The sequence below is a fragment of the Tiliqua scincoides genome, chromosome 8 (genome assembly GCF_035046505.1).
Source record: "Tiliqua scincoides isolate rTilSci1 chromosome 8, rTilSci1.hap2, whole genome shotgun sequence".
Lineage (NCBI taxonomy): Eukaryota > Metazoa > Chordata > Lepidosauria > Squamata > Scincidae > Tiliqua > Tiliqua scincoides.
This window is the reverse complement of record NC_089828.1, coordinates 9067153-9088497: the sequence shown is the minus strand read 5'-3', so window position 1 is coordinate 9088497 and position 21345 is coordinate 9067153. Positions and strand designations below refer to the sequence as shown.

Here is a 21345-nt window from a genome sequence, read left to right as displayed (position 1 = left end):
ACAGGCCAGACTGACGATGGTCTTCCTTGGCCATGTTCATTCTAGGCACCTGCCTGGTGAGACTCTGGCAACACCCAAGGGCAGCACAAGAAAACTGTGCTTGGATGTGTCATTCTGGGAAGGTTTTTCATCAGCCAGTCAAGGCTGAATCCAAGCAAAGCCACAGCCACATTGGGCAGTTAGCTGAACAACTCCTCGTCATGTAGACATTCAAGCCACTCCAGTCACTAGACCCTGGAGGCTTGGCCACTGCTAGATCCAACCTGCCACTGGGACCCTCCAGTCTCAGGGACGGGTGGCTGCAATCCTCACCATCCAACTCAGATGTTGCGCTTGTCCTTTATGCTCCCTCAAACTCCATGGTGAGACTAAGAGGCAGCAAGCATGACACTGGGCTGTGTGGAAGCTTCCACTGGTGCAGACAGACCAAGGTGCTCTGCCTCCTCATGGAGGAAGGCCCCAGTAGCACATCAGTGGCACTCCAGCTCTTCATTGCCATTCAGCAGAGCTTAAGGTGTTGATTTTGACCTCTGGAGTCCCTCAACAGCCTGGGCCCAGGCAGAGAGCTTACCCCAATCTCCAAATTCAGCCAGGAACATTCTCGGGAGGACAGTCTCCACACCCCCAAGACCAAGCAAGATTCAAAGGAGAAATTTATTTGACTGTTCATTTGCCAAACTGAGCAAAGATCACGCGAAAGGGACACGCTGAGCCTGCGCACTACGCTAATGTTCAGAGCCGCGCTGAGACCAGCACACAGAAGAGGGCCTTTGATCCTCAAGAGAGGTGCCAGTGAGCAAAGGCTCCTGAAGTCAACACAGAAACTTCAAGACACAAGCCCTCCAGAACCTCTGAGAAGTGCCCTGCCACACTGAACGCAGAAGAGCCGTCACCTCTTCAGACAAATGTCAGACCAGCCCCACCCCACCTTCACACCCACAGGCAAGAATGGCCAGTCCGCAACTCAATTCTTGCACAAGCTCCAGCCATGGGAATCCTTCCAGCAGGACCTCAGATGGTGGTTTGAGGATGTAGGAATTGACTCAGGGCTTGGCTGTCTCCCAAAGCAGCAGTGGCCGCCACACCACTGCACACCCTGAGCTTGCCCAGCTGCACCTCCAGCACCACAGCTCCCGTCTTGTCTTGCCACTTCCATTATGCTGATACATTTGCCCATTGACGTGTTCTGAACGGCTTGCCTTGTGTTTTCCTCTCATTTAAAATTTCCACCTTGAGCAACTCCGTGAATAAAAAGGCTTTGCAACAAGGCACAATTTGTTGTGCGAAGCATTTATCAGACCCATCGCGGCTGGAGCTGCTGCACTGAGGACGCTGTGTCAAAAGGAACGCAGAAAGCACTTTAAATCAATCATTCCATTTAAAGCAAGATCCAGCAAAGGTAGCAACATGCTTGGAAAACAAAGGCAGGTTTCCCTACTGAGAATGGGCTTCACGCAATGCTCTACTAACTACAAGCCAAGCAGAGACGAGCCCGCAGCCCTAACAGCTCGATATACGTCCTTCCCATTTCAAACATTCTCTCTTTGTTTCAAACACAGGATCTCCTTGAAGAGCACAACATCTCCCCACAAGGTGCACCCTGCCTGCCTGCCTGCCTGGGCACTCAGATGACTCAAAGGAAAGAAGTGATATTTTGTAGTGTGGAAAAACAAGGAGTCAGTGCCTGGTGCATCTTTGTACGACTTGAAAAATGTGTCACGTGCTTGCAATGAAAGCAGGGAACCCAAAACAAAACAACTGTATTAAGTCATCAACTCTGAAAGCTTATGGTGGCCTTGGAGAGGAAAGAACTGCCAGTCTCTCCTTCAAAGTATCGGGGTGCACAAATAGCGCTTCTCAATTGTTACTGTCGTTTTGAGTGCAAACAGCCCTGTTCCCTTTAGCCAGAAGCATCTCACCACCTCTCTCTCTCTCTGTCTGCATCACGTCACCGAACCCAGGAGATGTGTAACAAGTCCAGTGGGTGGCCAGGAGACAGAAGTCACAGCCTCATAGCAGGGCTTGGGCCCAAAGCACTTCACATGCAAGATTATGGCTCTGAAGAAGAGAACACGGATCTCTGAAGAAGAGAACACGGACTTCACTGCACATGCACACACTGTGACAGGCCTGAGCTGGCCAGAACCACCAACAGAACCAGCACTCTGAAATTCTGCTCTTTGGCCATTCAGTCAGTCTGGAAGCTGCAGCTCACCACAGCTCACCTGCATATACATGCCAGTGAAGACCCCGCAAACTGCCAGGCCTCCCACTCCAACTGCGGGGGCTCCCTGCTGAAAGGTAGGCTGTGCCACGTGCCTGTCAGCCCAGGGAGGCCTCGCCTTCCTCCATCACTGAGGCCTCGCAGTGCCTCAACGGAGCTTGCAGCCGGTCCCCACTTTAGCACCTGGAGGGTCAAGCTCCTGCAAGAGACATGTGGGTTGAGACACTTGGTGCTAACAAGGCTACATTCGAGGCAGCTCATGAAGAAAGCTGAAGCCGCAATACAGCCCCTCTTACTCGCGAGGGAACCACCAGGTTCCTTAAGGAGCAGGTCCTTAAGGGGATCTGTGTTTAAGAGCTTTGGATCTGTGATTAAAAGCAGTTGGGTTTGGGACGTGAATGCCTTTACCTCAAAGCGGCAGCCCCCAACTGGAGCACAGCTCCAGGGAGCCCACTCGAGAACTGAGGCCTCCCTTACTGCAAACTGGTGCAGGGCTGCTCCGTTCAGAGGGGAACAATCCAGTCCTTCAGAAGAACAGCCACCTTGGCCACCCTCAGAGCCAATGTGCCCACAGCCCCCTCCTGCGTGAGGTGCCACTTCTGTTACAGTGGGAGAAATTATTTTGGCGAGGCAGAGAGAGAGAGAGACACACGCAGAGACGGATCTGTGGAAATCAAACATGGCCACAGGGAAAGACTCCCGTCTGCTACGACTACACTCAGCAGCTGGAGTTTACATACAGTCTTCTTCAATAAAGATGACAGCAGCCATTTTTACGCCTGTGCTTGGAAACAGAAACTGAGAACGCAGGAATGCTGGGCTCGCCTGAGAGAGCCAAGAATCTCTCCCCTTTCCCAGTCCCTTCATTCAAGGAGCCCCAAGTCCCAGAGAGAGCAACCCAGTCAGTTCCCCAAGTAATAAGACAAGGCTGCCCTCTCCTTCTCAGCTATGGGCAGCCGCCTCAGAACAGGTTCCTTCCTGCTGGTCAACCGGCTGCAACAGTATTTTCCTCCAACCTGGAGGAACTGGCCCCTCTCCCAGCAGTCCAGACAGGCTTCGCCTTAAGCTGCCATCACCAGATCAGGGCCGGAGCCACGGCGGTGGGAAAGGAGACCTGGTTCCCAGGAACAACGGGAGAGCACCTCAGGTCAGGCCCCTGTGGACATCTGAGGAGGGGGCTTACAGCCTCCCCCATCCCGTTTTCTTTTCCTTTCACACTCACTCCTCCTACAGTGGGGCTGGAAAGCCCCTTCCTGGGCCTCCTCCAGCTGGAGACAGCCACCCTTCCCTCCTGCTCTCCTTCTCCAGGGCCTCACTTACGCTGCCACTCCACATGGCAAGAGTGGACAAGTGAGGAAGCTCCTCTGTGGCTCCACTCCCTGCAATGCACTGCCTGGTCATCTGGGAGCATCAGAGGGCTGGCTGTGCACAGCCAGTGCTCAACTGCCTTCTGGCTGAGGAAGGATGAAGCAGCTTTCCCCCCCCCACCCCAGGACTCAAAGAAGCAGCAGTCACGGCAGGGCGGAATTCCCTCCAAGCAGAATAGGGAAGGCGTTGCCATCTCTGCAAGCTCCACACTCCCAACAAGCCAATTTGAACACATTCTACACATGGCACCATCTTCATTTGAGTATCACCTAATAGCAGCAGGCCACAATGTCTTGCTAAAGGGCCCTGTAGCCATGGAAACACTCGCGGCTGCAAGTTCACACACCAATCAAACAGGCCCAGATTTTGTTATCGGGTCCTGATTTTTGTTCAAGTCATCTCCAGGGGCTGGGTGTTAATAGCTGGTGCAGTCTATCATGAGTCTTCATTGTCTCTAATGAGCCCTCTAGGAAACCCTGAAGGACACACCCACAGAACCAGGAGCTAAGTGCTTTGGCTCGCCAGCAATGCCCTCGCACACCACACACTCTCGCAGACACACGCCAGCCCAATTAACTAATGATAAGTGAGGCATATACACACACCACACTTATGGCCTATTTTTGCGCTGTTTCCTTGGTCTCCCACCCAAATCACAAAGGGCAGCGCATCACATTGGCCTCCCTCTCGCACCAACATCTCTGGTCAGTGCTCTCATCAGACCTTGGGTACATTCATAGGGCAGTAAACAAACCGATCTGCACACAGCAGTCAAATTAATCTGCTCATCTCTGCAAGGTACAGTCAGGTCTGCCTTCAAGGGACTGGCCTATGCTGCAATACACATGGAATTGGCAACCAGCAATTAGCAACCAGTGGGGGGAGGGAGTATTTCCAAATTTACTGCAACTGATGGAGCCACACACGCATGTCACCATGTAAGTGGACACTTTCTGGACCAGAGCTTACAAAATAAAGTACAAACCAGCCCTCAAGGACTGACCCAAGCAGCATGCAAAACAAACCAACCCTGACCTTTTTTCCCATTTGCAAACAGGCGCTGAATTCTATTTATTTTCGTCCTTGTTTCATTAATCTTAGGTAGAGGCCAATCGGCGTAGGGAAGGAAGGAAGCCCTTGCCTGCAGATGTTCAGGAGAAGTCAAAGGAATTATTTCACACTTGTCAGCCCAGCACAACTCTCCAGCAACGGTGGCTGCCTCCAGAGCACAGCTCTTCCCTGCAGCTTGCACATCCAGCTGTCCACTTGGCCCTAGACCTCACTGCGCACAGATGTTGAGTCATGGCAGATGGAGAGCCATTTTGAAGCCAGCCTTGGCCACACTCAGGTGCAGGTCTGCCCCATCATCTAAAACACTAACTGAAACAGGCAGAAAGGAGGGAACATGCAGGCAGACCAGCTCAGGCAGAGCAGGAGCCAAGGAGCATGTATTTGCTGTGAGAGAGGAGCCCAAGGACTCCAGAAGGTCACTCCCCAGGCTGGAGCCAGGCTCCTCACCTGCTCTCTCACAGCCCTTTCTCTCTCTCTTTAGCACTCAGCCCTGTCCTACTGAGGGAGAAGCAGGTACCCCTCCCTCACCCCCAGGGCTCGCAGAAATTGACTCCAAAAGGGCTTCAAGCCAGGCTGGAGGAGGAGGCAGTGAACAGGCCGCAGCATTGCCTCCCAGGATTCTGGTCATTTGGCTGTAAGACATTCAGAGACAGAATCTGGACCACTGGTGTCCAGGCACTCAGTCTGTGGAATGACTTGAGAAAAGCAGGAGACTTTTAACATTACCAGGAAAAGAACCAGTGAGAGAGAGAGAGAGAGAGAGAGAGAGAGTTGCTTTTAGAAGGACACACTGAATGTCTTCCAAATCCCACCGACTGACGGGTTCTTGGGCTTTTGTAATCATGAAAGCCACTCCTCACCGCTGACTAATCATTCATCTTTCACCATGGCAACACACCAATTCTCCAAAAGAACTCGTCACAATGCCTGAAATTTTGAAAAGAAATCTCCCCAGAAGCAGAGGCTGTTTGCTGCAGTCACTTGGTTTGCACAGGCCAGGCCTGAACACACCAATTTTCTCCATGCTGCAACAGCCCTGACCCAGGAGATCCCTAAAGGCTGGGGCAGGTGGCAACCAGGAAGCATTTCAGCAATTCAGCACCAGTCAGGCAGCTCCATACGGGGAGATTTGCAGGGTTTGGTCCTAGCCTTGAGCACTTTGCTGCCCTCCAAGGAAAACTTAGCTCGGCTGGGAGCTGCCAGGCAATTCCTGGCACAGGGCAGGCACAGGGCAATTCCACCTGGGTCATGAAGTGGGAGGCAAGGGAAGGGGCAGGAGCTTAGTGGCCAAAACACTCCAGTAAATCAGCAACATGAAACAAAGAGCCAAACAAGAACCAGAAGCCAGAAGGGAGAGAAGGAAGAAAGCCAAAGCAAGAAGCATGGCAAAAGAAGGAGACACAGCAAGCCTGAGGAGGGGAGCTGACCAGGCCTCTGGTGGCAGAGCTGAGAAGAGCCCATCTTACAATCAGGCCCAGGACCCTCGAGCCACCTGTGTTCATTGCTCTAAGTCTGCTCATTTCTTTCTAACGCCTGCCTGTCTGCTTTCTTCTCTCTCGCCCCTTCCCCGTCCCATTCCCACCCTCACCCACTGATTTTTCTCACCTTGCCTTTGAAAAGCACTCTGCACAGAACCCTCCTCTTGACTTGCTCTAAGCTCTAGGATCTCCTTACCATGGATGGCATCACCAGACTGGTCCAGGCTGGCAGAAACAGGCCATAAGAACATAAGAACAGCCCCACTGGATCAGGTCATAGGCCCATCTAGTCCAGCTTCCTGTATCTCACAGCGGCCGACCAAATGCCCCAGGGAGCACACCAGATAACAAGCCTACAGCACCCGGTATTCCCAGGCGGTCTCCCATCCAAGTACTAACCAGGCCTGACCCTGCTTAGCTTCCGAGATCAGACGAGATCGGGCACGTTCAGGGTAGTATGGCCATAGACATGCTTTGGCTGGCTGCGTGTAGCGGGGCCACTAGGCTGAGCAACTGCCACAGGAAGAAGCACATCACAGCTATCCACAGGAAGACAGAGAATCCTCCACTTTTTGGCCCACGGCCTGGAATCAGTGTGCTCAGCCATGTGGGCCTTGAGCACTTTGCTGTCCTCCAAGGAAAACTTAGCTCGGCTGGGAGCTGCCCCTTGTCTTCCATGACATGCCAAGAAGAGTCACATCAGAACAGCTGCCAACGTCCACTTCTCCGGTCATGCAGGTGACACCAAAAATGGGTGGAGGGTAAGTCTTGGATCAGCACAGGCAGGAGGGAGGATGTCAACACAGGGCCTCCCACCTCCACATCACCCAACCTCTGAAGTCTCCAGAGTTCAGCACCACCTGAGCATTCGCTATTCACATTCTCAGTGACTTCTCGTCAACATTCAGGATGGGAATGTGACAAGCTCTAACTGAACCCCTGGGCCTGCAGATGAGCTCAGTGCTCCTGTGCACCAACATCTTATCTTCAGAATACCTGCTCTAGAAGGCCAAGGTCCCAGGAGACTCAGTAGCAGAGGCCAGGCCTCAGCCTGCCACTAATACGCCACCAACAAATCCCACCCAAACTGCTCTTGACCGGAAGTCAATCAGGGGCCCATTCTCTCCACCTCCATCACAGACAGTTCTTTTCAATCTTTCAACCTCATGCTGCATAATCAACTTGCCCAAACACACCCTCCGGTTATCCTGAGAGACCTTCCCCTAGGTCCACACCCCCCCCCCACACACACACACCTTCTGTAGTCAAACAGTCAATGCCTAGAAAGGCTGGGCTTTCCTAACTGTGGTGCCCCATACCTGGAATGCCTTGCTCAGGGAGGCTCACCTGGTGCCAAGTGCAAGGTCCTCTCAGTACCAGATATTCCAGAATCATTACCTAGATGGTTTTTATTGACCCTCCTGGCTTTCATTCTCCTGCTATTGTGGTTTTAATTTTTCAGAACAATTTAAAAAAAAAACAACTTGGGTCACAATTATTTTTGTGCCTCACCCTGGGAGTTTTCAACTCAAGGCTGGCAGATAACCTTTCAAAATAAAACAAAACCGGCTCCCAGAAGCTTCAGGGATGCTCCAATTTGTGGCACCAACAAACCATTTGGGCAGCCGGAACAATGAACTGCTCCAGCCTCCTCTGCCTTTCAGTGTGGAACAAGCTGTTGGACATGATCCAGACCCTGCAAAGTAAAGAGAGAGACTGCAGACGATAATGATGGAAGAGCAGAAGCCAAGGCACTGACTTCCCCCCAAAAGGGGAAAAAAAAAAAAACAGAGTACAAGGAGAAACAGGTTCATGTGGCCAAGGACCCATTCAGTTAGGCCTGTTTACAATTTTGCATGTTTTGAATACGGAACACTGAAAAACCGTCTGCCACAATGATATAATCATTCTCAGGACTACGTAACGGCCCTTCATTGCACATTGCCTTGAGTATTTTTGGGCAGGAAATGAGAAACCAACTTTGCACATCAAAGCAAGTCAGTTCTAATGAGCTTTACTCAGCCCATGGATGTTCTGTAAACTCATGTGCTCATGGAGCATGTGGCACACACGCGGCATTAGGCCTGGCCATGTTGCTGGGGAATAGTGTCCTCCTCCATTTTCACTGGCCGTTCCATTGTTTCCAGAGACATAGCAGCTGAGTCACCACAGCCACTGGCTCTTTCACACTGGAGAAGTGGGGAAGGAAGAACCTGAGAAACAGCTCATTGTTTTCTCCAAAGATCTCCACGTTGGCTAACTGGCAGAAACACTATCGAGGGGGTGACTTTGGGTGACTCCCAGATCAACAAACTTGGGAAAAAAGGAGGCAATTCTCCTGATGTGGCCAGTGGCAAGGAAGTCCAGCACAAGCCACGGTATGCACACCAGAGGGTGAATGGGCCCTTTGTGCCTCAGACACTGGGAGATTTTGTTCCTGGGCCAATGGCCTTTGCAGGAGGCTTGCTCCAGAAGACCAGCCAAGTCTGATGTCAACTCACAGAACAGTGGTTGGCGGCCAAGTGGCAGACATCTTCGGGCAAGGAGGACATTCACACTCTCAGCCGCTGCCTGCCATTTCATGCCAACGGCTTTCCCCAGCGACGTCCTGGCACATTTAAGGAGAAGCACTGAAGAGACACTCCTTCACTTGCAATGTCCTTGAACAAGTAATGTCTCCAAATATGGCATAAGCAAAGCTGGTGGAGCAGTGCAGGGGGGGGGCGGGTTTAACACGGAAGTGTTTATGTTTGGAAAGCACAACTGGACACAGAAAATTTTGAAGCCCACATTGTATCCAAGCAAAACAAAACTTTGCTGAACTCAAAAACTTTTTCAAGGATTTGTAAAGTGCATGTCAAAAACTGAGCCCTCTGCAAGGAGGCTGACAAAAGAGAAAACAGCTTGAGCCCAACACCAAAGATACCAACAACACAGCAGAAGTGGCAAAAGAGGAAGCAGACAACATTCTCTAGAATTAAAAACCAGGTACACTAAAGAGGGCTTTGCCTGGTGACAAGAAGGCACCAAGGTGGGTAATCAGACAAGCCCTTTCGGGGAGCACATTTCATAGGTGAGGCACCACCACTGAGAAGGCCCTGTTACCCCACTTACAATCCGCCTCACCTCAGTGGGCAGGGGCATCCCGAGGGATGATCTCCAAGTATGAGGGCTGGTTGATGCTGGAGGTAACAGTCCTTCAGGACTCTGGCTGGATCCCAAGTCCTGTAGGGTGGTCAAGCCCTGTAGGATGCGCTGTGCTCAGAGATGCTGCGGTGGTGGTCAGGCAACGTTTGAGCACTGGCAAGGGGCCTCCCCAGCATTCAGGAGCCATCAGTAGCCTGGCAACTGCAGCTTGGTTCCACTGTAGGTTCTGAGCAGTCTCAATGGCAGCCCCACACACAGCACATTGCAGTAGCCTGGCCTGGAAGGTTGCTTTGATCAGGTAGTCTCTGATTAGGCTACAGCCCCCTGAAGTGGCAGAACAAGGCACCTTTGTCACAAGGCCTCAGCTGCAATCCCTGTGGAACCACTTCCAATTTCTCACTGGCCCACGATTCTGCGGGGGGTGTTGTGGCTCTAGTGAACACAGGACTAGTCTGGGCTGCCTGCCCCATTTCAGCCCTGCTCACTTTCCTGGCTGCAGTCTGGAACTTAGCACTGCCTTTTCTTGTCCTATTTGTTGCTGCCTTATGAGGTTATTTTCACTTTAGCTGCCCCAGAGGGCCAAAAGGGAGGGCAGCGTGGGTAGAAAGTGGTTCTGCCATCATGCCAGTCGCTCGCCTGGGTGCTGTCCCTGAGCCATAAGGAGAATATCCCCCACTTCTCATTAGTGCCATCATTCTAACTGGGTGTCCATCACTCTTTGATGGAAATGAGGCAAGTGTGATCCTTTCTGATGAGCAGACCATGGGAGTCAGGGGAGGGGAGAGGGTAGCACAGTCCTGCTGCTTACCTAGAATTCCTGCAGGTCTGCCTGCTGCCTGGGACGAGCTCCAGCATCTTGCTCCTTGGGCTGGGTGTTTGCTGGTTTCTTGAAGATGCCCTTGGCCAAAGGGTTCCCAAGAGGATCGCTACAGTATTTTTGGTGTCATTCCCTCTATTTTTGCTTCAGGATACACTACAACTTTGACTCAGCATCCAAAATGTGTGGAAAGAAGGAAGAGCCTTCCTTCCCCCAACATACTCAGCTGCTTGGGACACCGCCATTCCCCCTAACCTTCTTTCAAGGTGAGTCCTTCAGAACCTAGGCCAAGGCATGGGTGGCTGGGGGCCTGTTCCAGGGAACGACGACGACCACTGTGCCTTGTTCTTAAAGGGGAAAGATGGAGGACCATAGACTTAGAACAACTCTTCCAAAGAGCAACTGCTATTTTAGCATAACATTTTAAACAAGGAGCCAAGGGGGAAAGCCAATCTCTTTCCAAACACCCGTTGAACTTTATGCTGGAGATTGAAGGAGTTCTCTTACCCCATTTGGTATTTTGGAGGAGGACAGTCAGCCCTCCCCCTCACACATCCAGAGCCTGAACTTCCACAAGTTCTCCTTTCTCCTGTTGGTCCACAACACCTCTAGGATTAGCTGCCAAAAGGATCACAACTAGGTGATGATCCCGAGAGACAATGAGATGCATGGATTTGCATGTCTTATGGGGGTCTGTAAACATAAGTGCCACTCCCCCTCTCACCAGGTCAGAAATAGACCAGGTTGGATCTTGATTCTTTGAAGATGAAAGAGGCAGACCAGAACCTCCCAACTTTGGGAGGCCGAGGTACACTCTTCCAGAATTTAAAATTAGCGGCAACTTCGGCTGTCACACCCCAAAATGTTGACTATTAAACTGTGAAAGAATAACAATGACCCACCCTCAAAGAAGCCCATACCTGGCATCTCTTGAATGAGCTGCTGGCTAATCAGCACACATCTTCCAGTTTGGAAGAAAGTCAGTCCAGAGCATCACCTCACCCGAGGACACAGTGGGAAGCCTTCTTTCAGAGTGGCCAATTTGATGGTGCCTTCTGAACCAGAAGTAACTTGTGGGCTCCAGCAGAGGCCAATTGGAAAAGAGGAAGGAAAGGCTTAGGAATCACACAGAAAAGTCAGAAAGCCACCTCAAGGGTGTGTAATTAGGACTCACATAAAACTTTAATTTACTATAAGGTAAGAAGAAAAGTAGAGAAGAGTAAGAGCAAAACAACGTGATTGCTCCACTTTCACTTTCGAAGCTGCAGGGAGCCCTGAAGAAGGTCACGCAGGGCTCTCCGCAGCCCCGGGAGGCTGCAGGAGGCTCGGGTAACTGCACCCAAGCCCCTGCAGCCCCCTGGGTGGCGCGATCCTGAGGATCGTGCTGCTGCCTTCCCCCCGCCCCTGCAAGAACTTAGAGCAGTTTTCAAACTCCCGGAGAGTTTGAAAACCGCTGTTTTGGGGGATTTGCTACTGCTTGTTTTTACTGATTTTTATTGACTTGTGTTGTATTTATCTATTTTATGTCTGGTTTTGTAAGCCACCATGAACATTGTCAGAAAGGTGGGGTATAAACCTTTCAAATAAATAAATATGTCTGGCCTGCCTCCAGCAGTCATGGGCTTTCCCTGCGCTGAGCAGGAGGTTTGAGTAGAAGACCTCCAAGACACCTTCCGACCCCACTATTCTAAGATCCATTTCTCACCGCACACAGCCTGGGAACTGCCACTGACAGACACTCTTGCCCCCAGATGCCTTTGCCAGCCAACGCACCCTCTTAGCTCCGGGATCCTTCACGGCATCCAGCCACTGCCGCCACCTCCCCCCTTCCCCACCAAGGCCCTTTGCAGCATCACCAAGGACAGGCCAGAGACAACTTCCTTCCATTGCAGTCAAAAGCAGGATGCAGTCCTTTGGCATTACACAGTCACCAGCCTGGAGGAGTAGCACATTCTGTGCATCCAAACTGGCATGCAGTATTCATGAGCCCCGTGGAACATTTGCATGCAAGGGTGGCCAGATGGCTCCAAGCGCTCCCAGCGTGCTCTGACTTTGCGTTCCATGTGCGCTGCTCTGCCAGCACCAAAATGCTCATGACAGTGGAGTAACAAGGGCCACGCTGCAGTTCTTTTCCCCACACAACACACCTTCAGGTCCAAAGACAGGCTGGGGGGCCCAGCAAGTGCAGCCAGCAGGATGACACAGAGCAAACCCCCACAGGGGCCATCGTCTGCCTGCACGCAGAAGATCCTCCAAAGGTTTTCTGCACACTGCAAGTTACAACACAGAACGCTCTGAAACAGATGCCAAAAAGCCTGTGCTCAAAACAAATGAGATCAATATATACCATGTTTTCAGGACTCAGTTGTCAAGCACTGGGGCAAGAGCCGGAGCAGGCGAGAGCACTCCAGAAAGAAGGAGGTCCAGAGGAGAGCAAGGAGCGTGGGGAACAGGGAAGGGAAGGGAAGAGGACAGGAGCTCAGGAAGGAGAATGACCAAGCCAAACCAGACATGGCTGGAACATCCTGTCACCTGGACCCCCTGCCGCCGCCCGTTCTCTTTCCTGAGCTGCAGCCAAGCACTGCCAAGACATCTCTTGGGTTCTTTCAATGCGGAGGGCTAGAATCTTGGAGAATTCTGGAGAGCTCCAATCCAGCCCATGCTGGCTTTCTCTGCTGCTGAAAGAAGTGCTGAAAGGGAACATTTTGCTTCCCTGATGCTTTATAAATAGCAACTGTGCTGCATCTGCAGCTCAAGGGGCGAAAAGCAGCCTTGGTGGGTCAGGACAGTATGGACCAGTTTCGTATTTTGTCGATGACACGAAACCGAAGACAGAGATTCTTGCTCCAGTCACAGCTCTCACTTCCCTCCACCGCTTATCAGCAGCCATGCAGGCACCTGGAGGAAAGGCAGCACTCCCAACCCCACGCTGGCTGTGCCAATCACAGCTGGCCAAAAAGCCAGTCACAAAAATGCTGCAGTGGGAAATCAGGCTGCAGCCACCCTGGACTCCCACACCCCGGCCACACCTGCACTCTGTCATGCACACAACATGAAGATGATGAGAGATCAGCCAAAGGATGGGCCTGACGAGGGTGGTGCACACAACAGAACAGGACCCCATCTCTGCTGAAAAGCATTTTCTGAAGTCAGAGGCCAGTTGGGGTGGGGAGATATCTTGGCCCCCCGTCTCACAGGATCCTTTCAGAGAGCTGTCCGGCAGGTCAAGCAGAGCAGCTTCCACACTGTTCAAGAGTCGCCCAACGCTTGACCCCGCTCCCCCAGAAGAACTTAAGAACATCAGAAGAGCCCTACTGAACAAGATCACCAGTGGCCCATCTAGTCCATTTGAGATCCATCTCCAAGGGGCAAGAGCTCATTCCCAGGACATTTCCAACTTGCAAAGAGTCAGTGGCAGACAATGCCTCCCTAAAAGGGTCAGGGCGTTCCACACACCCAGCCAGCCCACCAGGATCCTCTTGCTCTGTAGTTCTGGGGATCTCATGCATAACAGGAGGGACCACTTGCTCAGGGGTAGAATCAACCCTGTGTTGCCCATAGGAGGTCCCGGTAGGTTCCAGATTCCTGGCAGCAGCTCCGGGTGGGCTGGGAAAGACCCTTCTCCGCCTGGGCCCTTGGAGAGCTGCTGCTGCTAGTCGGTGAGAGAAACATTCAACTAAGTGGGCCATGGGGAATTTCTTGCAAGCCTGACCTGGAGACGTGGCAGACTGCCACACCCCCTGGCAAAGATGGCCGATTAGACAGTCCTCCCGGCAGCAGAACTGACCACCAGTCACAAAAGGCTCTGCATGCTCTGCACAAGATGAGAGCAACCGGAAGGAGAAAGCAGCTCATTGGACTATGGAAAGGCACCTCCCATCATCTCCTCTCTCATGCCAGGCACTGCACAGGATGTTGAAAGGGTTGCCAGCCAGCCATGGTCTGTGACACCCATCGCCACTTGCCTTCTGCACTGAGCTCTTCTCCACCAGAACTCAGAAAGTCAACTTCACTACAGAAACACTTTCCAGACAAGTCATTTAGAGACATGTTTTCATCAATTCCCCCCCCCCCCCAAAGTCTTATCACTGTACAAAGATGTAAAGCAATTCCAAGATCTCAAAAAAGATGGGATGGAGCAGACCTTCAACGCACCCAAACTCACGGAGCACTGATTAGACACTCCACATTCCTGACCTTTAGAAAAACCTCTGACGACAGTCGTGTCAAAGTCATTTCCCTGATTAGATAATGAATCGTCTTTCATAGCATCATTTTGTCTCAAGTTTCTTTACTACACCAGCAGAAAAGAGGAAGCAAAGGTAGCCTGGAAATTGAGATGGGGAATGATTCCAAACACTCACAGGAAAACATGAAACCAGCCGTTTGACTAAAGAGTTTGTTGTACCGGCTCCTAGATGGCAGTGCGGAGAAGGGAGGAGTTAGTTGAGTGGGTGTCCATTTATTATGCAATGGTTTAAGGGGTGCCTCCCTAGATGCAGCACCCCTTAAAACAGTGGTACTCAAACTTTTCCGGCCAGTGGCTCCCTTGACCCCCGTGGCTGTTGGCCATGACTCCCCATGATGTTCCTGAGGGCAGGAAGTGACATCATTAAACAGGAAGTGGCCAGAAATATTAACTATATTAAATATATTAAATATAATATTATATTTTTATAATATAATATTAAATATATATTAACTATATTAATATTAATTATATTAATCAAATCATTAATTAAATGCAGATCTTAAAAATATATTATTAATACACAGCAATATACATGCTTTATAAATGATCAGCTGCTGATCACTGTTGGAGACAGGATGCTGGAGTAGGTAGATTTTGTCTGGTCCAGGAGGACTCATTTTTTTAAACTTCGTAAGCATACCAATAGAATTGTTTTATGAAATGAACTTTGTGAACAACCAGTCTGACCAACACACACACACCTGTGGAACCCCAATCCAACTAGTCATTTCTCCCATTCTCATTGGATAGGATTGAACCCTTTATTAATTAAATTAAATTAAATTTTTCCAGCAACTGATGGGGAAAACAAAAATAGACCATGAAAATATATCAGAGCTGATAAGGGTTTTGTTAGGAAGCTAATTTGTCTCCTATACTAGCACAACTGCTGGGGCTTTTTAGGAAGTAAAAAAAGGCAGTTAGGGAAGGATCTGGTTGGACCTTATAACATTACACAAGAGACAGAGAGGGGGATCTTCTTCTTTCTCTGTACTAGAACCAGGCTGGGTCATCCCATGAAACTGATGGGTAGAAGACAAAGAACAGACAAACCAAGGCCTTCCTCATCCAGGACGCACCCAGCCTGCGGAATCCGTTGCCATAAGAAATGGTGATGGTGTTTAGGTGGCTTGAAAGGAGGTTGGAGGCGTTCAGGAAGGACCAGAGGCCTCTCCATGTCTACTGGTCATTGTGCCCACGTACTGGCTCTGGGCTCAACAGCTGAACACTTCCCAATCCCAGCTGCAGGGGAGGAGTGGCAACAGGGAGGTGGACTTCTGTGTTTCCTGTTGGGCCAACTAGTGAAACATCCGGAATCACAGAAGGCTGGACACGACGGGCCCCTCAGGTCTGTTCCAGCATCAGACTCTTCTTATGTCCTTACACAGCCACTGTTAAGGGTATAAATCCACGCCCAGGTATAAGGAGTGGGACCCTGGAATGGGAATACAAAACCAAGAGGATGACACCCTTGTCCCCTTCAGCATCCCCCAGACAAAAGCTCATCTGACCATCCTGAAAAGGTCTCATTGCAGGAAAGTGGATGGGCGTGTGGAGGAGAAGAACCTTTTTCCTACTTTGGTGCAGCAGCACTTCCAGGCTGAATATCAAAGAGCCCTTCTTGGCACTGCTGCCCCTGAGAAAACAGGAACGGCTCTCCATGGTGTTTGCATAACACACTATTCCACAGCACACTAAAACTTGGTCCATTCTGAATCCTGCCATCACTTTGGTAGGTGTGACTATGAGTGAGGAGCAGAGGCAGGCAGCATCAACTCTTCTGCAAGCACCACTGCCGATAAGGAAGGCACCATTTCCCCACACACACACCCGCACTATCTGCCTGATCCCTTCCACTCAAGCACTGCTCCCTGGAGCTGGAAAGCGGAAATCAGGCCTCCAGCCTGTTGCAGGCTCAATTTCAGAGCCCACAAGATGGGATTCTAATCTAAAGCAGCCCTGAGATTGCCAGATGATTTGATAACCACCACAGTCACTACAAAACACTGATGAATGCTTGTCTTGTGTTTCAGCCGGTGGCAAGAGATGCTTACATTCCTGCAGAGGCATACACTATATACATTTCTTCTGCTTCAAGAAATGTCAACACACTTCTTCCCAGAAGTCCCAAGTCTACTGTTCTTGCAGCCCGACACCTCCCCCCCCCCACTTTCAGGCTTCTCCATGCACTCTGAGGTACGTCTAGCTTCTCTCTCAGATGCCACCTCATGTCACCTTACCTCTGGATCAGATGAGCCACTCCAGGGCTCCCACTTCAGTCTCCGGTCTGAAGAGCATTTAAAAATTAATCCCCATAAATTACTTAGATTTCTGCAGAGTGGGTGACAAGATTAGCACGGTCAACGCTTTGGAAGGAAAACATAGGAAGAGTTCCGGAGTCGGATGTAGAAAGGGGAGAAGACGCCAAAGGAGAGCAGAAGGCGTATGAGAGATGGAATGAGGCCATTCAAGGCTCTGCATGTGGGTGAGGCCAGGAGGTCGCCCTGCAGGCTCCCAGCGAAAGCTGCGCAAGGCTGGCTTTAATATTTGCATTGTTTTATTGCATTTTATATGCCATTGGCCATCAAGGGCCTTCTTAAAAGAAAGAGAGAGAGAGGTGGGATATAAATATTTTAAAACAAACAAATGGGAAATGGGGGGTTCCCAACAGCACTGGAAATGGACAAGCAACTGAGAACCTTTTGCACACTCCTCAGCTTCCTTCTCTCTCATTCTACACTCCCGTGGGGTGTCCCAAGCATGCGGAAGCCCTGCCTGGTGTGCAGTTGGCCCCTTGTGGCAGAGAGACATAGATCCTCCATTGTTGGCATCCTTCAGTCTTGGAAGACTATGGTGTCACGCTCTGAATGGTGGTTCTGGAACAGAGTGTCCTCTCCAGTGCGCGAAGCCTGGGTAAAGTAGGTATGGAGGATAGGCTGTTACCCATGCAGCAAATCCCCCCTCTCCACGTCGCTGAAATGGTCCAATGGAAAGGCAAAGGCCAATACGGTTGGTTCCAGCGGCGTCGCAGGAGTTGCCAGAACGTGACTGTGTTCAGCCATGAACTGCCTCAGGGACTCCGGCTCTGGATTTTGCCTCGAGGTTGACTCCTGAAGCCTTTTCCATAACTGGATGTAGCCACAAGGCAGTGGAGGTTTGGGATCAGAGTTTTCCTTCTCTCAGATGAGCTGCCTTCCCAAGCTGACGAGCCCCATCTATCCGGTGGCTGTTTAGTCGCCTCTTACGACAAGTACAGCCAAACTGAGGGCCTATTCTTATCCCCAGCCCCCAGGGGAAGTACTGGAGTACTGTATACAGAATCACATAATCGTTATTCACAGAATGTGCACAAGATAACCGTGGCCTCCTTCCTGGTTTCGGCTTCTGGCCAACCACCCACCCCAGGGGAGGACAGGCAGGATGTACCTCAACATTATTCCAGGCATGCCACTACAGCAAGGTGTCCCAGAAGTTCAGGGAGGCAGGAGTTAGGAGGAGCTGGAATGCCCGCACCAAAAGAGCTTGCCCCAGAAAGAAGCAAGGCAGGGAACAGGTGTATGTTCCCCCCTCCCCCAAAGAGAGGGCTGCTCTTTCTGCTTCCATCTTGACAATTAATTGTGTGCCTGTTTGTGTCTGTGTGTTTTTGCTCACTTTCCCTGTTGCAGCTGCAAATGAGGCTGATTTCCTCGCTGGACCGCTTTTCTCTGCCGCACGACAAAGACTGCCACAGTCCATCATTTCAGTGTGATTCCAGCATGCCAGGAAGAGCGTAATTCACAGCTGTTGCTGGTAGGCACATGCTCCACAAGGCCTGTCCAAGGAACAGGACTCAGTGCCCACCTCTGGCTTTCAGAGCCTGTGATTTCCAGCTCAAGACGACCCACTCCTGAGCTTCTGGATCAGGCTGGCTGTTCTTGCTTAGTCCCCCACCTGGCATGCAATGGCCTTCCCAGCCAAGACCACCTGACTTTTTCCCCCAGAGACCAACTGCCTAGCTTTGGTTGCCCAGCCTACATTCCTCACTGCCAGCTATCTGTCCCTCTGGCAAGTGCTTCTCCTTGGTCCAGCTGCAGCAGCTTCCGGGACCCACATTGATGGATCTCTGCTGCAACAACTTGAGCTTCCTGCCCAGTCTGAGAGCAAGTCCTGAGCAGTCAGAGGCCTCCCTGTGTTTAATCCTTGAAATGGGGCAACTAGCTAGGGATCAACCAGACATTCATTCCAAGGCACTTTGTAGGAGCCAGGAGCAGAAGCAAGAACAAATCAGAGGTCCCACACCGAAGACCCACCAGGTGACAAAGCAGAACCCCCTAACTCCAGACTGACACTTCAGCCATCAATTCACTAAATGTGCTGAGGTTTCACAATGAGGGAGAAAAGTCTGGAGCATCTAGAGCAGCCATTTTCAACCACTGTGCCGTGGCACACTGGTGAGCTGCGGGTGGTCTGCAGGTATGTCATGGGAGTGTGGGGGAAAGTCATTTGTTAGTAGGGCTACTGGGGAATGTGAGCCCCTGCTGTCCGTGCAGTGTGCCTGGTCAATTGTCAAAAAACCGATGATGTACCTTGACAATTTTAGTGCCTTTTCAGTGTGCTGTGAGATGAAAAAAGTTGAAAATCACTGATCTAGAGGTTTGGGGTTCCTTAGGGGTTTAAGAAGCAGAGGGACAGAAGCCAGGGAGGGCTTTCACTAGCCAAGAGGAAGGACATCCTGGTCTCCTTTGCCAGTTGCTCTCCTGGGCCACACTTATGCTTCTGCCCTCTGCCAAATTCTAAAGAAACTATCCAAATATTTCAGCCCCAAACAAACAGTAAACATTGCACTGCACTTCTGCCCAGACCTTCTCCTGGGCACAGCTTGGACTTGGCAAATGGTGCCACCTCCAGCTATGCCCAAGATTGACAGAGATGCTTGAGGCTGTGTCCCTCCTGAAATCAGCCTTTGGTACCAACCAGGACTTCCAGAAATGAGAGTCTAAGCCTGCAAGGAAAGAAGCATCCAGCAGCTTCTGAGCATGAGCAAGTGAAGCCCAGGTTGGTCAGCAGCACAACTAGGAGCCCAGAAAGTGTCATTCTCCCCCCTTCCCGACTGCAACAAGCAGGAATGTTTGGAGCATCAGATATATGGCGCCAGCAGTGCTGAGTTCACTCGAGGCTGTGTTGAAACTGCCCGATATAGAAGTACCTCCGTTTCCCCACTCACACGGCTGGCCAGGCAGGCGGGAGTGCAGCCCAGTCTCTGGAAAGCATTGGGGGACTGAGCCAACCTCCAGCTCCCTGGCACAGATCTCCAAAACTCAAGTGACCTGCCAACTGGCCAGCTTGGAAAGGAACTCCATCGGCATCAGCAGAGGCAGCCTGGCAGGCCCCCTTCGCCTGCTTCTCAGAGGGCTGGGACAATGCACAGCTTGGTGCCCTCCTGATTGCAACTTTCAGCATCAGACACACTGCAGATCCACCTTGATGTCCATGGTCCAGCTGGCCAGTTGGGACCACTTCTTGTGCTCTCTGTTGCACAAGAAACAGTCCCAACAAAAGAACTGCACAAACTCCCCAGCAAGTCCTCAGCAGGGCTGTGAAGCCGGGCACAATGGAAGCTCCTTGTCAGCTCAGATGCAAGAGTGGCAGGCATGAGGTAGGCTTCCTCAGAGCTCCTTCCCACACAACTCCGTTGGGGTCTGAAGGAAGGAACCACCTTCCCACTCTAGCCTCCTCCTCCCTCAGAAACAGGGTTGCCACTCAGCAGGGCCACCAACTATAAAGGCCTCTCAGACCAGGAGTCAGACCAGGTTTTACTCTGGAGTAGCCTCTTCCATCTTCGCAGTCACAGTTTGTGGGACAGGCAGGAGAGGCTACTCACCAGTCAGTGATGAACACATGGGGGTGCCTCCCCTTGAAACATGACCATCTGGCAAGAGATGCAGTTTCTCTCCACCCCAAGACCTTTCATGCCCTCTCCACCTTTAATCTGCACATGCCAAGCACATGCTGAGTGCTGACCCCCACCAGAACCCCACCAGAGTGAAGGGCAAGAAGCACAACGTCAACAGCTAAGCCTGGTCACCTTTCCTCTCTTGGACCTCTCCCCAGCAGGGCAGCCACATGGCCACTCACTAGGCTGGCACTGCATGCTGCGACAGGAAGCGGAGAGCAAGCAAAGCCACAGTCTCCTGGCACCCATCAAGCACAGAGACAGTCTGTAGGGAGACCAGGTTCTGACCCATCTAGTGCCTTAAAGACTCTGGCCTCCAAGAGCTTCCCAGAACCTCATGTCTGGACCAACACGTCCAGTGGTAGTTGGTCCAAGGGCAGTCCTCCGGTTATTCCTCTAGCCCTGGAGGGGGCAGACAGGGACACGTGCAATAGACAGGCCCACCCAGGGAGCTCAGCAGTAACCACCAGCAACCACTGATCCCAGCATTACGGAATGTGCTCCAGACAACCTCCAAGGTGACAAGATTGCTATTCCCCTCACGCACGCCGTAGGCCCCCCCACACATCCAGACCCCCTCCTCTTTTCCTCCATGGCAGCTGCCACTGCTCCGAACACAAGGCCATTCCTTCTCACGCCCCGCACCAGCCCCCCACCCTACCCCTCCTTCATTTGCTCTGTTCAAGCTGCTGCCAGAATCTGCATTTCAAACCCTGGAAAGTTACCAGCAGAACCCGCCCCAGTGTCTGCAAAGACTGGCGCATGCAGGGGATCTCCCAGAGCACCAACAGATATTTACTGCTTCCAACAAAACCAAGCCATCGCCTCATCCTGCCTTCCTTATTCCCCACCCCTGGCTGGAAATGTCCAGGGGCTTCCAACTCAGCCTCTCCTGAAGGGAGCAGAGGGCAACACTCATTCCCTTGTTCCCACAGCAGTTGAGGGGCCAGTGAGGGCCACCAGAATGTCAACTCCTCACTTTGGAAAAGGTGCACAGAATAAAGATGGAGGGACACTCTTCAAGGCTGCCCAGAGAGGTCAACTCACCAACATTTA

The 21345-nt window shown here is 51.5% G+C and overlaps 1 protein-coding gene and 1 non-coding gene across 4 annotated transcripts in view; both read right to left on the bottom strand.

Moving 5' to 3' along the window:
• FRMD5 (FERM domain containing 5) overlaps window positions 1–21345 on the bottom strand; it is an 85732-nt gene that overhangs the window by 51151 nt on the left and 13236 nt on the right. The gene's annotated exons all lie outside the window — the stretch shown is intronic.
• Window positions 6492–6610, bottom strand: LOC136659473 (5S ribosomal RNA). The gene has a single exon (XR_010794847.1). It is a non-coding gene; the product is annotated as a 5S ribosomal RNA (ribosomal RNA).